Genomic DNA, 7,522 nt, shown 5'->3' with positions numbered 1-7,522 from the left:
TTAAAGGTCCACAGCACCCCCCAGTACCTGGGGATCCAGTTGTCACAGACAGACCTCTGGTCGCTCTGATTCAAACCACTGCATGGTCGTTTTTCTCTTAGAGAATACAGTTTTGTTCCACTTGGCTGCTCTACCCATCTTCTCAGGAGGAAAGGCAGTTAACTACGAGTTTACAAAGTGGTTGGAAAGATTGGAAGAAAGGAATCTAGGGAGCTGTTACTGCAGCTGTGATATCTCAAAGTTCAGAGAACTGCTGCTGTCCTAGGTGGTGGAGCAGCAGGGGACATTCGCTGACCACGGCGGAGGTCACAGCCATGAGCAGGTGACTGGACGGTGACGCGTGGAGTCCAGGTATTGCAAACCCTCCTGTTGGTTGGAGCCCGGATGTCGGTTGTTGGAGTCCCCCTCTGCCTCTCTTCCGTCTTCCAAATCTTTCCATCGCATACGTGGTGTTCGTTAGCTGAACATAAGATGCATTCAGAACCAAAACGGGCTTGGGAAGTAGATTTCAGCGTTCCGTCCCTGTGCCTTGGGCGTGGGGAGGGATGTAGAATAAAGGGGGTGGTGGAGATGGAAGCTCAGAGCTGATGCAAACATACCAAGTGCATGCTAACCACCGGACCCCTGGCGTCTCCCTTCTGGCCCCCACGACAGCCCTGACCCTCAGGAAGCCTGCGGGTCCAGTGGGTGGTTGGGCAGGTTCATGGCTCCCGCTGAACCTGGCAAATGCCAGTTTCACGCTTTGTCATCTGAAAGTGGTGGCGCAGATGCACACTCCAAAGGGACATGGTGATTAAGGGACTCTCAGTGGGCGTGGACACCAACCTCAGTGGTCAGGCGTGGAGGTGTCCTGGCTGGGTTAGTTTGCTAGGGCCGCCATGACCAAGGGCCATGGGCCAGATGGCTTGATGGGTGGGGCTCTGGAGGCTGGGACCGAGACCTGGGTGGCTTCTCCCCAGATGGCTTTGCCTGGCTGATGGCTGGCAGCCCGTCTCCCCTGTCTTCCCATCATCTGTATGTCCACGGGGTGAGCCCGGCCTCCTACTGTGAGCTAGAAGAGTCCACCAGGGCTGGGTCTCTGTTCAAGGCCTGGCCCTACCTCTCCCGGTGGTCTGTGCGTCAGAGACAAAGCCTGCTCTGGCTTAGGGATCGTTTCTTGAACTCCTTGGCACATACCATCGGCCGGTCGGATCTGCAGGCTCCACATCTGAGAATTCAACAAAACTTGGATGCTGGGATCAAACACAGGTGTCTGAGGCTTTGCCACTGAGCCACATCCCAGTCCTTGGATCAAAATATTTGAAAAAAATGTGCGTCTGTACCGAACATGTACAGAACTGTTTCTTTCTGCCATTATTTCTTACAAAATAGAGTCTAACAATTCTTCACGTTGGACTAGGTGTTGGAAGTCATTTAGAGATGATTTCAAGGAGGCGAGGGAGTATGTGAGGCTCTGTGTGAAGACTACAGCTCTTCAGACAAAGAAACAGCGTCCGTGGGTCTTGGAACCTGTGGTGGGGGCGTGTCCCCCGTGGAGCCCTGACTAACCACGGCCTCTCCTGTCACACCTGGTCATCTAGCCCCAGTCCACCACCAGAACAGTTGGCTCCTGGCCTGGCAGGGGCCTCCTGGGGACCCACATGGCTGGCCAACCCTGGCAGTTAAATACCTCGAATCCCACCCTTGGTAAAAGGCACAATTTATTCTCATAAAGGGAAGAGAGGGCACAGAAAGGTCGAGTAACTGGCCTAAGATCACACAGGCAGAGCTCGAAGGGCCATGATTGGAATTCGGGTAATCTGGTTCCAGGGCCAGTGACGGTTTCCCACTGTGCCCCCCGGGGCGAGAAGAGGGACTCAATTCAGAGTAGCCGCTGGTGGAGGCCAGTGGGTTGGGCTTTCAAGCACTTACGGTTGTTCTCTGCTTTGGGTCTCAGGTTTGGAGCAGGGAAGGTCCAAGTGGCCCTGAAGCCTGCGGGATCCTGCAACATCCCCCTCGGGAGGAGCCACTGTGTGCTCAGTCCCTGCTCACAAACCGGGAGCCGCGCCAGTGCCACCTGAAGTCTGTCTGGGACGTGGACTCTGGGCTGCCTCTGCCACTCTGTGCCTGTCCCTGGGAACCTGTGCCCCTGGGGAGGCAGGCCCCTGTGCTGGCTCGAGGCTCAGCCTGGGGGGCCGTGGCGGGACCTGGGGAGGTTTGCTCTGCCTCCTCTGAGGAAGGCCCTGAGCTCCAGGCTCGTCAGCCCGGTCCTGCCGGGCTCTGCTGTGGGGCTCAGGGGGAGGCCTCTGGCCTGGGACGTGGCCTGGGCCTCATGGTCAGGGGCCTTTATGAGGCTTCGAGCTGCTCTGAGCCCTGGGAGGAGGTGGTGGCTGCAGGCTGGGGTGCTGGTGCTTGGTTCTGAGCAGTGCTGAGCGCTAGGTTACTCAGGGCAGCAGAGTCTCGCGGTGGGAGTGTGCGTGCCGTGGTGAATCACAGGTGGGTTCACAGAGGCAGGGGAAGTTTAGATGGGCAGAAAGTCAAGATGATTACCTGAGATATTTTGGAACAATGGTCTTTGTCCACAGTGATTAATAACACGGTGATGTCCGCCGAGGTGGAAGGGAGAGTGGCTGGGCAGATGTCCTTTTAGAAGTGCTTGTGCGAGGTTGTGGTGGCCTTTCGTGTGAGTGCGTGTCTGCAGTGGAGCCTCTGGTACAGTCCCTGTTGGGCACCCACGTGTAAGACCCCTGGCGACTTCCTGGCTTTATTTATTTGTTGGGGTGAATGGAAGCGACTCCATCTTGATCTTGACTACTTTCTCGGGACCATACTCCCTGCCGAGGGAGTGGGCGGGCCGAGGGCCACGGCTGCACTGGACTTCCTGGGGCAGGGCTCCCCGGTGGCTCAGGGCTGCAGACGGGGCGCGCCTGTCCTTCCTGTCCTCCACGAGTGGGTCTCCTGGTCTGGTCTCCGGGCCGCGTCGGGCCGCGGGTGGGACTGGCTATCTGGGCTGGGCTCTCTTCTGGACAGAGATGGCCTCTGGGCTCTCTGAGTCTGGGCTGACCGGGAGGCATTCTTCCTTGGCAGTGACTCAGCTCCAGAGCCCAGGGCTCAGGGGTCATGAGCACAGGCTTGGGCCCCGTGGAGTGGAAACACTCTCTTTGGTCTGCGACGTCCTGTGAGACGCGGACCCTCCCACCCGGGCCCTTCCCAGCTGGGCTGCCTGATCCCCATCAGAGGGCACATTCACCCTTCCTGCCCGGGTGGGGGCGCGGGGGCAGCTGGCATCTTTGCATGTGCGTGTGCGCACGTGCGTGTGTGTCACCCTGAGCACAGGGACGCAGGTCCGCAGGGGCTCATGACCCCCTTCCAGGCTGGCCACGGAGCTGATGTGACCGGAGCCGGGCAGACCCTCTGCCTGAGAGGCCACCCAGAGCCATGGTGACCTCCCGGGAGAGCCGTGGTTTCTGGGCAGAGTCCCCGTGGTCATGTGGCGGGGCAGGCGGTGTAGGCTGAGGACGATGTGGAGGTGACACAGGCTTTTATTCCCCTGCTATAGTCCCATTCAGACACGAGGCGTCCCCCAAGCTCCCGGGTGAGGCGGCGCAGGGACGTTCGGAGGTGGAAGGACGAGCCAGGTCGCCGAAACCCGGTCGGTGGACTCATCCGCCGGGCGGCTGGTTGATTGGGAGGACCAGTGCGGGGTGGTGGCCGAGCAGCGTGTGCAGGAGGAACAGGTCACACGCGGGCCTGGCCTGTGAGTTTGGTGGAGGACAGAGCGCTCCCTCTGCTTCCCGCTGCAGCAGGCTGAGAGCGCCTTCTGCCACCATGGCGCCTGGCCTCGTGGGGCCCAGAGCCGTGGAGTCCCCCAACCTCAGGGCCAGTAAGGGTTCCTCTCCTAAGCTGCGCTTGCTGGGCCGTGGGCCACAGCGACGACGGCTGCTGACACACCGTCTGGGCTCTCTCTCACGGTCGGGGCAGCATCCCACCCCCGGGGCAGGGTCTGCAGTCCCTGGCAGTGACAGCTCAAAAGAGAACCGGCAGCAGCCTCCTTCCCCGGGGAGCCTCGGCGGCTCTGTGGATCCCCACCCGGCACAGTTTGGATGTTGTCTCTGAACAAAGTGAGTCCTGCGGACATTTGGAACTGAGTTTCAAAACTACGTGTGTTTTCCGCGTGGTCCCTGAGTTCAGGCACAAAGCCCAGTCCAAGCCGAAACCAGGCGGGGGTGGCGGGAACGCAGACCTCAGGGGCCTGAGCAAGCCTTGGCGGGCGCGGAAAGCCCCAGGTGGGACCTGAGGGCTTGTCCGAGGGCACCCGGGCACCCACGCTTCCCCCATGAGACCCCCTCGGGGGCCTTGCCACTTCTGACAGTTCCCGGGCAGGTGGAGTTGAGGGGTTTGTGCTTCTGGTGCTGAAGACTGAAGCTGGTAGCCAAGCCTGGCATTTGCCAGGAGGGACGAATTTACGTATTTCCATAGCCAGGTTTTTAACATTTGTTTTTAGTACCAGGGATTGAACCCAGGGGCGCTTAACCACTGAGCCACATCCCCAGGGGCCCTTTTCAAAATTTTGAAACAGGGTCTCACTAAGTTGCTGAGGCTGGCCTCTGATTTGCATCCTCCTGCCTCAGCCTCCCCAGTCCCTGGGATCATAACACCACCGTACCTGGCCACTTTAACCATCTTAAGGCATTTATAATCTCGTGTGACGTCATCCCCATCCAACTCTGTGCCCACCGAACACACCCAGCCTCCTGCTCCCTTGGTCCCGGCCACCCCATTCCCCTTCCTTCCTGTCTCTGGGGTTTGACTTCTTTACGAGCCGCATCTGAGTGGACGGTAGGGCCTTTGTGTTTCTGTAGACTTTCTTCTTTTGACAAAGACTGACAGATGATGATATGCAGCTCAGCGGATTTTATTTTAACTTAAAGTATTTTTCCCCACAGAGAAACATGTTTGAAGAGAAAAAACCCTTTGACTTGGGATTTTGGGAAGCTCACTGCTGGGGTGGAGGATGATGCTCCTGGCGAAGGGAGCGCCTGGCCCCAGATCTCATCTCAGGCTGGTCAGCAGGGGCCAGGCACTCGGGAGCTGGCGGTGGACAGGCCTCCCGCCCAGAGCGGGTGACCGGGGCTCTCAGGGGAAGAGGCGGCAGGGCGGCCTCTGGGCAGAGGGCGTCTCCGCACTGACTCCTGGTCACTGTTACGGGCAGCAGGGCTCGGACTTTGGAGCTGGTTTCAGGGTGGCTGGGACGAGTCAGGCCTGGGGAAACGTGGGCGCCAGGCTCCTGAAGGCCGAGGGGAGCTCATCTGCCTGCTCCAAGCCAGCGACCGTCCTCATCGGCAAGAGACCCGCGGGCGCAGGGCGTTTGATTTGTTCACACGCTCCTCACTCCTCGTGGCGACTCCTTTTTCTTTTTCCCCCAGAACTGGGGTGGAGCCCGGGGCGCCCGATCTGAGCCACACCCCCAGTCCTTTCTATTTTTTGTTTTAAGACAGGGTCTCGCTAAGGTGCCCAGGCTGGCCTTGAACTTGGGATCTCCTGCCCCAGCCTCCTGAGCTGCTGGGGTGACAGGCGCGTGATTTCAAGAGGTGGGTGTCTGCGGACTGAGCGTCCACGTCCCCCACCCGTCCCCACCTGTCCGTCGAGTCCTAAATCCTCAACGCGACGGTGTCTGGAGGCGGTTCCTTGGGAAGGGAATCGCGGGCAAAACCTGTGAGCAGCAGCGGTGCCCTTGTGAGGACAGGCACCAGACAGACGGGGACACGAGGGGAAGGAGCCACCTGCCGGCCAGGACCAGGAGCCCGCTCTGCCCAGACTCCAGGTCCAGCTGGACCTCGCACTTCTCAGCCTCCAGACTTGAGAGGGTGGCACATCACAGAGCGACGGGGACGGGTTCTGAGCGGTGGAGACCTGGTCATCGTGTGGGCCCAGGAGCCCCCGGGGGCAGCCTGGTGCTGCCACCTGGCTCCCGAGGCCCCCGGAGGCGCAGCCGCCGGCGCGAGCTGCAGGAAGAGCGTGGTGGCCTGTGACGCAGGCCCTCCCTTCACCGGCTGTTGGTACTGACGTGGGAGGATGGGGGCGCCGGGGGCACAGCGCGGGCGCCTGCTGGGCCACCGTCTGCCATTGCACCCCGACGTCTCCAGAGGGGCTCGCGGAGGGGGAGGAGCCGGGACGCGCACCTGGGGTTTGGCACCCCACTGCCCAGCTCGCCTAGCTCTGGGGGCAACGGATCTGCTGGCTCAGCACCCGCTTGTCCACCACCAAGACAGGCCGGGCGCACCTGCCGCCGGGGACGTCCAAAGGTGCAGGGACTTTGCACGTGCCGTCTTGAGTTCCCAGCAGCCCGTGGGGTAGGAGCTAGGCTCTCCTGTAGCCCCTCCACCCTCACCTGTGTTCCTCAAGCCCCTTCCCCTCCCACTCAGGTCATCTGGACCAGGAGGTCCCCCTGGGTGCGGGGCCAGCCCCCTGGGCGCTCGGTGGGTGACCTGTGCAGTGCTAACTCCCCGCTGGCCCTGCTTTTCCCGGGCGGGCAGGGGCTGTGGGTGGTGCTGTGCTGGTGGGCCTCCCGGCTCTGTGACGGAGACCGGGCATCCCTCTCTGTCCTGTGGTCTCCACGCGCCTCGCCCATTGCTCCCGCCCTTCCCCTGCCTTGGAGGATGCCAAGTGGCCACAGAGACATCACGGTTGAACCCCAGGGTCCCAGGGCGGCAGGCGTCCTCCTGTTCCTGTCCCCCACAGGTGGGCCCCAACACCTCTCTGCCCAGGGCCCCCGCCTGTCCCTCATTGCAGGGTGATGCGTGGCTGTGGCCACTGCTCATCTTACCAATAACAAAATGGGGCTCAGAGAGGTTGATCTACTCATTCGAGGTCACCCAGCAGGCTAGAGGCAGGGCCAGGCCCAGAACACAACCAAAGCTAATTTAGGCCACAGCTGGGGACCGGCTGGTGACCTAGTCCTTGCTGTGCAGCCAGCTGGGCGGGAGGAGGTCACCTAACTACTGAGGGAGGGGAAGGGGCAGTGAGGAGAGGTGAACCGGGTCCTCCCTCCACCTGACTTTGTCAGCCTGGCGAGTCCCACGTGGCCCCAGGTCTGCAGCCGCTGGGAGGGTGTCCAGCCTGGAGGTAGAGACCCAAGGGCCTGGCCAGACCGGGCAGGTCTCTTTGAACGACCCTCGACGTGACTGCACGGTTATCTTTGCAACGATAGCCTGACCAACAGGACCGGCGGGGACGCGGAGGTGGTCCAGCGCCCGCAGCGGGAGGGCGGGAGGGGGTGGGGTGGGGGTGGAGGGGGGGAGCAGGGTCCCAGCTGCGGCAAGACCGCGGTTCCCTGTGTGGGCGCTTTCTGCGACCCACGCGGTGCCCACGGTGTGGAGGAGCGGGAGACCCTGCGGACAGAGCGCAGCCCGCCCGGGTGCAGCCCTGCCTGACGCAGCACGTCATCTAGCACAGCCCCCACCCCCCTGCAGACGTCCCCGACCGCCTTCCTGGACACCGTCCCCCTGACCTGCCATTCCTCCCAGATCACAGGCTGCGTCTG

Source organism: Sciurus carolinensis, chromosome 18, assembly GCF_902686445.1.
Source record: "Sciurus carolinensis chromosome 18, mSciCar1.2, whole genome shotgun sequence".
In the NCBI taxonomy this organism is placed as follows: domain Eukaryota; kingdom Metazoa; phylum Chordata; class Mammalia; order Rodentia; family Sciuridae; genus Sciurus; species Sciurus carolinensis.
This window is presented reverse-complemented; position numbering follows the sequence as displayed.